The sequence below is a fragment of the Hylobates moloch genome, unplaced genomic scaffold (genome assembly GCF_009828535.3).
Source record: "Hylobates moloch isolate HMO894 unplaced genomic scaffold, HMol_V3 SCAFFOLD_19, whole genome shotgun sequence".
Taxonomy (NCBI): Eukaryota; Metazoa; Chordata; class Mammalia; order Primates; family Hylobatidae; genus Hylobates; species Hylobates moloch.
In genome coordinates this window covers 20,926,264-20,940,869 of record NW_026652294.1, presented here as the reverse complement: position 1 = coordinate 20,940,869, position 14,606 = coordinate 20,926,264, and positions in this window count along the sequence as shown.

Genomic DNA, 14,606 nt, shown 5'->3' with positions numbered 1-14,606 from the left:
AGATTATAAATAGCTTAACTGTATAGCTGTATCCCACAAAGCCTTTAAAGTTGAAATATAATTCACATACCATCAAATTTACCTTTTCAAGGTATATAATTCAGTGATTTCTACTGTATTCACAAGGTTGCACAGCCATCACCGTTATCTAATTCCAGAACATTTTCGTCATCACAAAAAGGTACCTCATCCCCATTAGCAGCTGCTCCCCATACCCCCCTCCTCCAAGCCCCAGCAACCACTCATTTACTGTCTGTTTCCATGAATCTGCTTATTTTGGCTATTTCATACAAATGGAATTATATAATATAGCTTTTTGTGTTTGACTTCGTAGCATAATTTTTTGAGATTCATTCATGTTTTAGCATGTAGCTTACATTCTTTTTGTGGCTGAGTAATATCCATTGTATGGATATACCACGTTTTGTTTATCCATTCATCAATTGGTGGACATTTGGGTTGTTTACACTATTTGGCTATTGTGAATAATGGTGCTGTGAACATCTGTGTGAATGTGTTTCACTTCTCTTGGGCATATACCTAGAAGTGGAATTGCTGAGTCATATGGTAACTCTTATGTTTACCTTGCTGAAGAACTGCCAAACTATTTTCCAAAGTGGCTGTACCATTTTACCATGAGTTTTGGTATGCAGTATTCTCACTGTCTTTTGGCTCCAAATATATTCTAATTCCTATTATGAAGAAGTAGAGAGGTACATTTCCTAATTTCCATACATATTGATAAACTAATAACAGCAAAAGTTAGTTTAGATCTTAGTTTTTGTTAATTTGGTATCTCCGCTGGTTAGTGCTCATGGTGTTGCATTTCCTTGTGTGCCTGATTATCTTTGACCATGAGCTGGTCATGATACTTGGAAAATTATTTGTATGAATAATACAAGAACCTGCTTTTTATTTCTGCCAAGTGCCTGGTGTACTCCCACATAAGTTAAGTCAATTAAGGTCACAGCTTAAAGTTCTCTAGAACACCTAGGTTAATCCCAGACTTAAATTCCTCATAAGAGTTGGTTTATCTCCAATTCATTCTCACTGCATAGCTATTAGATTTCCCTTTATTGTAAGGAGCATCTCGTGTTAGACTTCCCATCTTTTATGAAGGTGATTTCTGTTCTTTCACCATCAAAATGGAAGTTGGAATTTGTTGGACTCAGCAAATGCCTTTAGGGAAAGGTGGCTTCTGTGATCATTTACCTATCAGGTGCATGTCTGAGTACCTACTATTTGTAAGGCTCTATACCATGCCCTGAGAATACAAAAGGGAATGCAAATAAACTTCTTTATAAAATAAAATGAGAATTAAATATGAAGACATCGTCCATGGGCTTTCTTCGTATGTCTGGGAAATCTGCCAGTTGATTCCTAGGGAGTTACTACTGGGATGCAGCATCCCCTTTTTGTACTGGCTGTAAAATTTCTTAGCTGTACATTGCTAAGAGTGGAGAAGGTAACAAACCTCCAGAGATAAGCACTCCTCCCTCCCCATCCCCCTAACCAAAAGGTGCTGCATTGGGTGTCTTGAATACTCAGAGAAACCCCACAAATAACTGAGGCAGCAACAACTATCCCTTTAAGAAACTACCTTACTTACTGTGAGCTCACTACATGCACATGGTAACCTCAGATGTTAACTAGGTTTTAGAGAGCTCATATATTTTAATGCAACCATGCAAACATTTGTTAATTAATATAATTAACAAGCACTTATTTGAGCCCCCTATTTAGCCAATTCCATTAAATGAAGAGAACAAAGTGGGCTTAAATTAAGAGTGGCTGTATTCTGATTGACTTGGTAATTATCTTAGGTTAAAAATACTTTATTAGATGTTATTCTCTTAAGTACTTTGGAACTTGAGGATCCTACTTTATAAGGCGGTTATAAAAATATTTTACAGTTTGCTTACTGTCGAATTACTGATGTGTTCATTCTTTCGATATGTATTAAGCACCTATGACGAGTAGGCAGTTTGCTAGACATTGGGGACACCATACTGAGCAGGATGGGTGTGCTCACGGCCTTCACAGCTAGTTCAGTGGAGACACAGACAGCTAAGTGGGTAGTTACCGTCAATATGTAGGTCCTATAAATTTGAGCACAGCGTGGTGTGGCAGAGCCTGATAAAGCGCGACAACCAGCTCCGATTAGGGCCTCAGGGGATGCTGCGTGGAGGAAATGAAGTCCAAATGGAATCCTGAAGGATAACTAGGAGTCAGTCCAGCAAAATGAGTTAGGGGACAGAGAGGTTTCGAGGCAGAGAGGACAGCATGTTCAAAAGCTGGGGGCAAGAGAGAACTTGATGAGCTTGAATACAGGATGTACAAAACTCGTGGTGGGTCAGAAATTTGAATCACTGCAGTTTCAGATTTTATGCAGTGACACAGTAGGTGATGGTTAGGTGACCTGTGCAGACTGAATAAAAGAGAAAGACTGAGTGACAAGTAAATGGATCGTATTGAAAAATAGAGTGTCATAGAAATCTGGAGACTAAAGAGTTTCCAAAATCCATTCCAAATGAGTTCATTGTGACAATGGTTTGCCCTGAATATGCAAGGAGTCCCTCCTTTTGTGTGCTTTCATTTTGAAGAGCAAGGGAACACTGAGAACAACTGGGTGAATCAGTTACATATTCAATATGCTGGGGACTGGTTTTCTAGGTTTTACTTTATTTTTAATAGAGTAGATTCTGAGATGTGATAAAAGAGTTTAGATGTGTAGATCTGAGAGATTTTTATTTCTCGCAGAACACCAAGTAATTTAAGGAGACCAAGCATATTATTGTTAAGCCAGAAGATATGTGCCACCTTTTATCAGCAGGCAGGCTTAGAAAAGAGAAAATTGGCTCGGAAGAAACTAGGTTTTCAAGATTATTTTGTTTGGTAATTTTGAATTCTGTTTTCTCACTGATGGTGCAGAAAGTTCTCAAAGATATGGTAATTATTGCAGAATTATGGCTTCAGGCATTTGCAGCTATTCAAACAGTAAAATTCCATTATAACGTACCACTGTCTATGTGTTCACTTGGGCTGCAGCTGAGAACTTGTCCCCTATTCTGTATACTACATCTTTCTTGTAACACAGAACTCCTATAGCATGGAGGAGGAGACATCCCAGAACTTGAATCACAGAGGGCAAAGATAAAGAAGTATTATTGCATTATGTATGGCGGATGCCACAGGGTCAAGCTAAATCATTAAAATACTGCCCGTACATTTTTTGGTCCAATATCCTGTTGGGTCTGCGTAGAGTTCTTAAACAGTTGCACAGTCAGAAATCTGATAAATTATACTTCCTTCACCTTTCTGTTCTTATATCATGGTTCATTTATTTAACTGAAAAGCTTTCAGCACATCATAAAGGTGGTAGAAGCAATGTTGAGGAGTATGTATCAGCTTGTCTGTTGATAAGGTGAGCATTTTTTATTATTCACTATCACTGATTAAATCAACCATCAATACAGTTAGCAGATCATCAGTCCATATTGCCGCTGAGGTGACAATTATGAAAAGTCTACTTCGTTTTTACATTTTGGGTCATCTCACAGGTTATTATTCATAAAGATTGTTCTAGTTCTGAATCTAGTAAGATGAGTCCCCCTATAGAATATTTGGGATTTAGAAAGCATTCTAATTGATTTAGCAAAAGCCTCTTGGACAGAATTAGAAGTCTAAGCTATTGGTAGCCTGGAAAATCTACCCCTTCAAAATAAAACACATGGACTTACAAAGATGAACAGAAAGGCCATTCCAGGTGGAGGCACTAGCGGGGTCTAGCAAAAGTGAGACGTGAGTGCGTCCGTCTACGCCTGCCGCAGGCCACAGGTGGCCAGACTGCCACCCAGGGATGGTGTCTGTGGGAGATGCTTTCTGAGTTCCCAAGGATGGATGAACAGCTTGGAGATATTCTTACTATTAGAAACAAACATCTCTTCAATTTCACTCAACTACTGAATGCAGCCTCTGCTCTAGGTGCTTAAGATGCATTCGTTAATTAGATACTTTTTTAAAGCCCTGCCCTTGTGGAACATGCACTCTCGTGGACAGGAGAGAGAGAATCCACAGTAAACACAATAAATGAGTTATGTAGCATATTATTAGCAACAAACATGTGCCTTGAAGATACCAGAGCCGGGAAGGGATAGAAAGGGCTGGGCGACTGGAGGAGGCTTATGGTTTGGTAACACTTGGGTGAAGACTGAAGAAGGTAAAGAGTTTGCCATAAGGATCTCTGGGATGTGCCTTCCAGGTGGGGGGTACAGCTAACTGGCTTATAGCTGAGAGATTCACAGACCGGCAGGCGGCCAGCATGTGTGGAATGGGATGTGGCAGGAGAGGATGGCAGAGAGGTAAGGGGATGGGGCTTCTAGGCCACCATAAGGCCTATTGTCCCACCCTGCGGGAAAGGGCATGCATATTAGAGCTTTTGAGAAGAAGCGTGATGTGCTCTGTGGAGTGTTTCAAAGGCTCCTACGGCTCTTGTGTTGAGAATGGACTGCAGAGACCAAGGCAGGATAGGGAGGGCGATTAGGAGACTCCTGGGCGCATGATATGTGCCATATGTTATTTTAAAAGTGCTTTACATGTATTAACTCACTCAGTCCCCACCACAATCCTTTGAGGCAGGGACTACTATTATACCTATTTTATTTTATTATACCTACTTTATAGGTATAATAGCGCCTTTAAAGGAAATTAAGGCACAGAGTCTAAGCAACTTGCCTAAGGTCACCCAGCTACTAAGTGGCAAAGTTGGGATTCAGATTCAGATAGCCCACCCTCTTAGCCACAACAGGGCATGAGAGAGAGCACACACTGGAAGAATTTCTCACATATAGATTCAAAGGGATTGAACAAATGGATGGCAGGGTTGGATGAGAATCTTGGATTCTATTTCTGGATTATACATGTACTACTTTGGACAGATGAATTATTTTGTTCAGTTCCTAATAGCTACATCAATCCCTAAAGCATGTATCGTTGCCAGGATTATCATTAACAAGATTATCGTGTTATCTAAATGTCATGAAATAATCACTTGCATTTGTGTAGCAATCTGTAGATATCAAAGCACTTTTGCACACATTTTCTGTTTTGAACCCCACAACAAATCATGAGCTCATCATCTTCCTCCCAGCCTCTCCTCTGCTTTTCTCTTTCCGGTAATGGCACCAGTAGCTCCAGATGCCACTTGGGTCTTTCCTCTTCCTCTCTCCCCAACATCCAGTTCCTGGGCCCTGTTGGTCTGTTCTGTCTTCTCTGGGTCTCATTCCTACCCCCTCTGTACCACTCACCTGGCCATCACCCTAGCTTAGGCAAATAATGACCTCACTCCTTTCTACTTGCAGTCCTTTCCCACCATGCTGCATATTACTGCTGGCAATGCTCTTGACCTGTCACCACCAAACAGACCTCCCTCGAGCAACCAGCAAGCCAAGGCCGTGGCTTGACATAAGCTAGAAGCAGTAGGGTAAGAAAGGAGAGATGGGAAAAAGTTGATAGACGTAAGAGAAGTGGAAAAGGTTCCAGGACTCAGAGATTAGTTAAAAATGGGGGTTGGCCCATGAAAAAGTAGGCGAAGGATATGAACAGACACTTCTCAAAAGAAGACATTTATGCAGCCAACATATGAAAAAAAAAGCTCATCGTCACTGGTCATTAGAGAAATGCAAATCAAAGCCACGATGAGATACCATCTCATGCCAGCCAGAATGGCGATTATTAAAATGTCAAGATACAACAGATTCTGGTGAGGCTGTGGAGAAATAGAAATGCTTTTACACTGTTGGTGGGAGTGTAAATTAGTACAACCATTGGGGAAGACAGTGTGGCAATTCCTCAAGGATCTAGAACCAGAAATACCATTTGACCCAGCAATCCCATTACTGGGTATATACCCAAAGGATTATAAATTATTCTGCTATAAAGACACATGCACACGTATGTTTATTGCAGCACTATTTACAGTAGCAAAGACTTGGAACCAACCCAAATGCCCATCAATGATACACTGGATAAAGAAACTGTGGCACATATACACCATGGAATATTATGCAGCTGTAAAAAAGAATGAGATGATGTCCTTTGCAAGGACATGGATGAAGCTGGAAGCTGTCATTCTCAGCAAACTAACACAGGAACAGAAAACCAAACACCTCATGTTCTCACTCATAAGTGGGAGTTGAACAACGAGAACACGTGGACACGGGGAGGGGAACATCACACACTAGGGCCTGTTGGGGGGTGGGGAGGGGACAAGGGGAGGGAGAGCATTAGAACAAATACCTAAGGCATGCGGGGCTTAAAACCTAGAAGACGGGTCGATAGGTGCAGCAAACCATCATGGCACGTGTATACCTACATAACAAGCCTGCATATTCTGCACATGTATCTCGGAACTTAAGGTAAAAGAAAAAAAAAAAAAAAACCTTAAAAAAAAAATGTTAAAAATGGGGTTGAAGCCAGGTGCAGTGGGGCCTGTAGTTTTAGCTACTCATGAGACTGAAGCAGTAGGATTGCTTGAGCCCAGGAGTTCAAGGCCACCCTGGATAACATAGTGAGACTCTATCTCTAAATAGGGATGAGCTCCGGAATTCCGGTGTAATAATAATAATAGTAGTTGACACTTAATGAACACTAACAACGTCGAGAGCATGTTTTAATCCTCTTAACAACCCTACCGGGAAGGTATTAGATCGTCACGTTGTATATGAGAAAACAGAGACTAAAATGAACTAAGCAACTTGTCCAGGGCCACACAGGCAGTAGTCAGGGTCAAAGCCAGACCTTCAACCATGGTCTTGCTTAGAGCTACACACTGCCTCACAGTTGGTGCCATTGGCTGCGCCAGGCAGACGGGAAGAAGGGGAATGGGTCCAGCCAGGCCATCCCTTGTTTCTGCCTTCCACCCCTGCCCTCAGTCTCATCCTGCTCTCAGGCTGCTCCAGTCCCACTGCCAGGAGCTGCTGGGCTGCAGCCACACCCCAGACCCTCTGGATCTTCTTTTGGTGGCTCCCGTTTCTGAAGAGTTGTCTGCCTCCACCCACACTCCCCAACCCCTTCCCTGCCCCTTTCATGTCAAGACCCAAATTAGCAGAGGCAGGGACAGGAGTAGAACATTTTTAGAGCTGCTTTGGAGATGAAGAGCCTGTCCCAGTTTCTCTTTCTCACCTAATCAAACCTTGAGAATGTCATGGAGCCCCCACACACTTTGATTTTAATTGGGGACTGTTGTCACTGTTTCACCCTGGGGGAGAATTTTCATTTACTACAATGGGGTCTCTGTCTCTGAAGTATGTAATATGCTCCTGAAAAATCACACAGAGCAACCCAGAAATAGCCAACAGAGACTAAAGGAAAAAAAAAAATACGAATTCAGGGACATAAAGCAATGATATGGCCATACTTTTGAAAAATAAAGTGGGAGCATTTAGTAGTGTCTCTTTAGCGGTTAGTTCCATCACTCCCGTGCTGCTGATGGACGTCTGCTTTCCCCCCACACGCATTGTGTAGGGGAGTGGCCGGGAGGGCCACCAACCCCAAAGGAGCAGCTTCTGTTAACATAAAATCTGTTCTGTTCCACCTGTGCACCCCCTCGCCACCTACCCAAAGCCAAAAGTCACGGGGAAGAATGAGAAACAGCACCTCACTGGATTAAGCCAAACGTGAGGGTAAACACAGTGTGAAAAGCACCAATTCCAAGGATAAAGAGAACCAGCAAAGGAGGAAAACAAGCCTGTCAACCTGCGCCAGTAAGAAGGCCAGGTTTAGCCATTCTCACAGGAGAACAGACCTAACTCCTGGGGACCAGCAGTGCCGAGAACTTCTCTCCATTTCACAAGGTCAGAATGGCAAGTCAGTAACAGACCCACTGCAGACAGCATCGGCTGGCAGCCGGAAAGCCTTTGGAGAAGGGACTGATGGAACCTCACTGAGAAGCTGATTGGAGGATGACAGAAGCAGGCAGGGGCGGGAGGTTGGTCTTGCTGGCAGGCAGGGAGGCATGGTCTCCAGGGGGCAGGCCCAGCAGGCTCACTGCTTCATTGTCCCCCCTGAGGCTGTCAAGGAACCATTTAGCCAAAACTCTCCTGTGTTCATATGTACACGAGGAAGGGGCCCTTACAGAGGCACAGGAGCTGCACCTCCAGCCCTGTCTGTCAGATCCTCGTGTGTGCCCCAAAGTAAATAGGAGCCACCAGAAGCTGTGAGACCCGCAGGGGGATGGGCTTTCCGAACCCTCTCCACAAAGGCTGCCCAGCAGACGGGGTGGCCTTTCCACTGAGCTCTGCTCCTGACCACGTCTTGTCCTTCCCAGGGGAATTTGTCTGCGGCTCAACAGATGGGTGCCGGTGTACTCACTTGTCTGTGGGGACCACTATTGAGTGTGTTTCTGCCACCTCTGCCTCTAAATTGTCATTGCTGTATTGAGGATGGCTGCAATTATCGCCTTAACTAGCCGTGGTCCCCGTCAAGGACAGGAATAGTGTGTGGCTTAGGAACAAGGGGTCCCACAGCTCTTACCTGCTGCTTGGCGGGGGTGGGGGTGGCTGCCAAGCGCCATCCAGGGGCCTGTGGCTCTCTGCTTTATTTTATTTATTTTACTGTAGGAAGCTCTGAGAGGAAAAAGTGAACCCACAAGTTAGCGGAGTACACTGGTTGTTTGCCACTGTTCAGTCTGGCCAAGTCCCCTGGGCCTTGTGCTTCCTGACATTTGTGGAGCACTCTACAGTCGGCAAAGCACTTCCCACGTCTGCATTTGGCCTCATTGCTCCCTGGAGAGCTAGGCAGAGGAGGAATGGGGGACTCAGAGAAGCTGGGTCACTAGCTTGAGGTCACACAGCTCTGAGCAGCAGGCTGGTACCTCCCTCAAGATTTCTGATGCGAGCCATGTCTTAGTCATTTGCGCTGCTGTAACAAAAGGCCATTGGCTGGGTGACTTGCAGACAAGAGAAATGTAGCCCTCACAGTTCTAGAAAACCTCTCATTATAGCCTCATGAGGCGGGAAAGAGGGTGAGAGAGCTTTCTGGGGTCTCCTTTATAAGGGCACTAATCCCACATGAGGGCTCCACCCTAGTGACCTAATTACCCCCCAAAGGCCCCACCTCCTAATGTCATCACATTGTAGGTTAGGGTTTCGACATCTGAATTTGGGAGGGACACATTCAGTCCATAACAGGAGGCATCCTCTCCCACTGGTTATACAGCCCTCAGCCCCCTCCCCTAGCACAGGGAAGCATCGGGATTCAGTCAGCTGCCAACAACTCAACATGGAGTCCCTGCCTTTAAAACTGTCATATATATATATATATATACACACACACACACACACACACACATATATACATATATGTGTATATATATGTATGTGTATATATATATATATATTTTTCTTTGAGATGGAGTCTCGCTCTGTCACCCAGTGTGGAGTGCAGTGGTGTGATCTTAGCTCACTGCAAGCTCTACCTTTCGGGGTTCAGGCCATTCTCCTGCCTCAGCCTGCTGAATAGCTGGGACTACAGGTGCCCACCACCATGCCTGGCTAATTGGGTTTTTTTTTTTTTTTTTTTTTTTTTTGTATATTTTAGTAGAGACGGGGTTTCACCGTGTTAGCCAGTATGGTCTCGATCTCCTGACCTTGTGATCTGCCCGCCTCGGCCTCCCGAAGTGCTGGGATTACAGGCGTGAGCCACCGCACCCGGCCTCTATATTCTTACTCTCATAGATTAGCTTTGTTTAAGCCATCGACATATTTCATCATCTCTAATATATGGAAATTAGTGTTTTCATGTGGCTCATTAATCTGGGCTTCTTCCTCTAAGAAGGTCAAAGTTATTGGAAATGATGTTACACAAAACCAGGACCCTTCAGAGTCTGCAGATGAGCCAAAGCAGGAGGGTGGTTATCACTGATTTCGTCTAGACGCCTAAATGACAATCGGTAAGAGGGTGAATTTCAGTGACTAATCTGCTGCAGTTTGCGGCGATGCTGTTCCACTGTTTACCATTAGAGCATAGCAGTGTTTGCCACTTTCTTAGCATGTGACCATTACCACATGGAAAAATAAATACAGATGCTTCAATATTAATAAACAATTAATTCATTAAAATTGCAAATGTTAAAGAGTTTGTAAATAACCCTGGGAGTGGGACAGGGTTGGGAGTGAGCACGTGTCTTTCCCCGTGATTTCTCTGCTGGAGGAATGCCCAGGTCTCCAGGCCTTGCGGAGTGTTCATCTATCCCTTGGGCAACACAGCGGCACTTACAATGTGATACGATAAGAACACGATCTTTACCACAGCTCTTTGGGGACAGAGGCGGGGGACGGGGGGGCGACTTCCAGTGGGAATACTCATGTTACCAGAAACATCACCAAAGCCCTCGGCCAGAAGCTGAGCTGTTCTGTTTGCTACAGGGCTCTGGTTTTGCAGAGGAAGAGGGCTGTTGTCACTGGGAACCAAGATGAGGGGTTCCAACAGCAGAGGGGAACCAAGTGCACCACGATGGCCTCTGTGCTAGTTCCCTGGGGTTTCCATAACAGGGAGCCACAGACTGGGTGACTTAAAATACCAGTAGCTGATGGTCTCCCAGTTCTGGGAGCCTGAGATACAGGCATCAGCAGGCTTGGTTCCCTCTGAGGGTGTGAGGGAGAATGCAGCACAGGCCCCCTTTCTGTTGCCACTCTCCTGGTGGCGGCGGCAGTCCGTGACATGCCTTGGCCTGTGAGTGCACCGCCCAGTCCTCTGCCTGGCTCCAGCCTTCTCCCGGTGCCTCTCCACATCATTCCCTAAGCACATGGCAGTCTCTGCCTCCAAATTTCCCTTTTACAACAGCACCAGGAGATTGACTTAGGGCTCACCCCATGACCACATCTTCATTTTATTACCCTTATAAAGACCCTGTTTCCAAACAAGGTCACCTGCAGAGGCACCTGGGGTTGGGACTTCAGCATATCTTTTCTGAGGAACACAGTTTGACCTGTAACCCTTTTCCCACAGGCAGCCTCTCCTCCACTCAGATGTGAACAAATACTTCAATAAAAGCAGGCACCTCCCCCGGGAACTCACTGGGCTTGGCCCAGTTCTGATCCCAGGAGAACTCAGTGTAACCCAAAGCCAGCCCTTCTGTGTGGCCTGGCACCATTAGGAAACTACACACAGGTGTGGGAGGCACTTGCTTCTGGAAGGCACAGTTCTTGGGATCAGATAGTCCTGGTTTGAGCCCAGGCCCTGACCCTTCCTGGCTCTGCGACCCCAGACCGTACTCCGCCTTTCCAGGCCTGTTCCTTTGACTGCCTCAGAAAGTCATCATACCCACCTTGCCTGGTTATTGTGAGAATTAAAGGAAATCGTGCTTACAAGATGCCCTGCACATAGTAGATGCTCAAAAAATATTAGTTGCCTTCTCCCTTCTCCATGATTCCCAGGTCTCGCATAGTCCTGGGATTTTAGGCTGACCTGACACTGTTAGACGATTCTGCAACACCATATGCTGCTCCAGCTGAATTCGCGGTTCCATTAATTGACAAGGAGGAGCATTTTTCGGTGCCTGGCTTTTTGGCATACACCAAGGGTACCAAGCCACTGATGTGCTGCCTTCTTTGAAAAAGATATAGGCCAAACCCCAGGCCTGTAACTGACTGTCGCAGCGTCTCTCCAGGTCCCACCTTGCGTGGGCCTTTGTGTCTGCCATACAGAAATCAATTGCCCTGCTCCAGGGAGCCTGCATCCCAAGGAGTAGCATTCAGAAGAGAACAGCTGTGCCAGGGCAGCGTCCCTCTGGTCAGGGGCTCTAACAGACTCTCACCTCCCAACCCCCGCCTCAGGGCAGATGAGGCTGTCACCTGCTTCAAAATGATGCTTGTTGGGAGGGCTGCCCTTTGCTGGGGTCACCGCCACCTCACTTTTGTAGGTTCAGAAATGCTCACTTTATCAGCCTTTCCAGAGGGGCTCAAGCCCAAAGAGTGTGGATTGGAATAGCCCAGACCCAAAGACCACTTCACAGGCCAGGGAAGCTTCTAACTCCAGACTCTCCAGGATCTGTTCATTTGTTTATTTAGTCACTCATTCAGTGCACACCATGGAGGGCTAAGCACTTCCCCATGTTAACTCACTTAATCCTAAACATAACGCAGACAGGTGTTGTCAGCCTCCCTCTTACAGATGGGGAAACTGACGTTTGAAGGTGACGTGATTTTCCCACATGCCTGCTCTTGTGGCGAGCACAGGATAAAGTCAGGAAGAGCACGGGAGACCAGGGAGAAAAGCCGTGGGAAAAGGAGACTGGGCGGTGGGTGGGGGCGGGGTTCGGGCCGACTGAAAACCTTGGGGGCACCTGTTCAGCAGGACAATACAAGAGTGTTTTAGGGACTATTAACTGCTGCCCAGCATCTTCCCACCTCTTTAAGGCATCTCTAGCTAACCACAGATGTGTCCCCCAGAAAGCATGCCCTTCTTAAAATCCTTAAGCCAATGCATTCATCAGCTTTTGCGAAGTTATGGTCTTGGAGCAAGCCCGATTCCCAGCGGCTTATAGCACTCACGGTTTGTTTCTCACTCGGGGTAAACATCAGCTGCTTCGGATGAGGCTCTGATTCACATCTCCATCTTTCCGGGATCCGGCCTAAAGGAGTGGCCACGTTCTCATGGCAGAGGAGAAAGAACAACGGCGGGACCGCACGACGACTTTTAAAACTTCTTGCAAGTGTTGCTTCTCTCATATTTTCTTGGCCAAAGTGAGCCATGTGGCCAAGCCTGCTGTCACTGGGGCAGAAAATAATTGGCAATATAAACTACAGTCACAGGTTATTGATACTGCTGGTCTCCATTTTCTAGTTCACAAAATGGAAAGAATATCAGTTCCCTCTTAATGAGGCACTTACAAAGATTAAATGAAATATGGCCGGCAGCACAGTATATTGTATATTGACTTACAATTTCCTAGTGCCTAGCACAGGGGCTGGCATAGAGTGGGTGCTCAATAGACATTTGTGGAACTTTATTCATCAACAAATATGTACTGCATGCCTGCTCTGTGCCAGGAACTATTCTAGGCTATTCTAGGCTAGCTTTTAGGATCTAATAGAGAACAAGACAAGCAAGATCTCTATTCTCATGGACCTCACATTCCAGTTAGTGGGAAACAGACAGCAGACAGCTAAGAACTTCAGAGAGTGGTAAGAGCTGTCAAGAAAATGAAGCAGAATTAATAAGAAGCAGGGTAGAGAGTAAAACTAATCTGGCCAGGCACAGTGGCTCATGCCTGTAATCCCAGCACTTTGGGATGGATTGCTTGAGCCCAGGAGTTCAAGCCCAGCCTGGGTAACACTGAGAAACCCTATCTTTACAAAAAAAAAATATATATACAAAAATTAGCCAGGCATGATGGTACATGCCTGTAGTCCCAGCTACTCAGGAGGCTGAGGCAGGAGGATCACCGGAGAAGGGGAGGTTGAGGCTGCAGTGAACCATGATCACGCCACTGCACTGCAGCCTGGGCAGCAGAGTGAGACCCTGTCTCAAATAAGACTAATCAAGAACGACTCCTCCAGATAGGTAACTTTGAGCTGAGATCTGCATGATGAGGAGCCAGTCTTGAAAAGATAAAAGGTAACAGCATCCTGGGCAGAAAGAGGACCCTGTGTGCAAAGGCCCTGAGGCCAGGACGAGTTTAGGAAGGTCACTCAGGCAGGGAGTCCCGAGCACATGACAGAGCCACACAGAAGGACGTCGGAGGCCAGGACGAGTTTAGGAAGGTCACTCAGGCAGGGAGTCCCGAGCACATGGCAGAGCCACACAGAAGGACGTCGGAGGCCTGGACGAGTTTAGGAAGGCCACTCAGGCAGGGGAGTCCGGAGCGCATGGCAGAGCCACACAGAAGGACGTCAGAGAAGCAGGCAGGGACACTCATCCCTTTTCTAGTCTCTTGCTGTCCTTTCTAGCACATAAGTCCTTTAAGGACAGGGTCACCAGAATCTAGCGCAGTGCCTGGAGCATCCCAAACATCTGGGAAACACCTGCTGGGGAAAGAATTCCATCAGGGTGGGACAATGGCCACACCAGAGACAGAGCTGCCCGTCCCCTAGAGGGGGCTTCTGAAGCTCTGACCCATTCTCTCCTTCTCATTCTCCTTCTGAATTCCCTGTCTCCTAGAAACTTCTCTCACTCCATGACATCAGCATCACTTGGTGACATGTTACAATTTCCAAAATTACAGCTGATTTTATATTACATTGCACAGTGGCTGCTTTCTAACAACCTAGAGAAAAAGCCTCTCTTACAAATAAGCTCTCTCCAAATCACAGTGTGGGATGGGCTACAGCTAATTCCATCCATTGTATACTGATTGCCTTCAGCTCTGCCTCCAAACCATGGCAGCTGCTGACCTTGGCTGGATTTCAGGGTGACCTTCACTTTGAGGACATGGATCTTGCTCCCCGCACACACTGGAGTCACGTCGTAAGCACACCTAACTCCATATGCATACTTCAGTGATACCTGCCTGCAAAAGAGAAGGAGAGAGTGATTTTAATACACCAGTGAATGCATGCCACAGAAAGCCGAACCCGGAGGTGTGACTCAGGGTTCCGCAGGGCCCT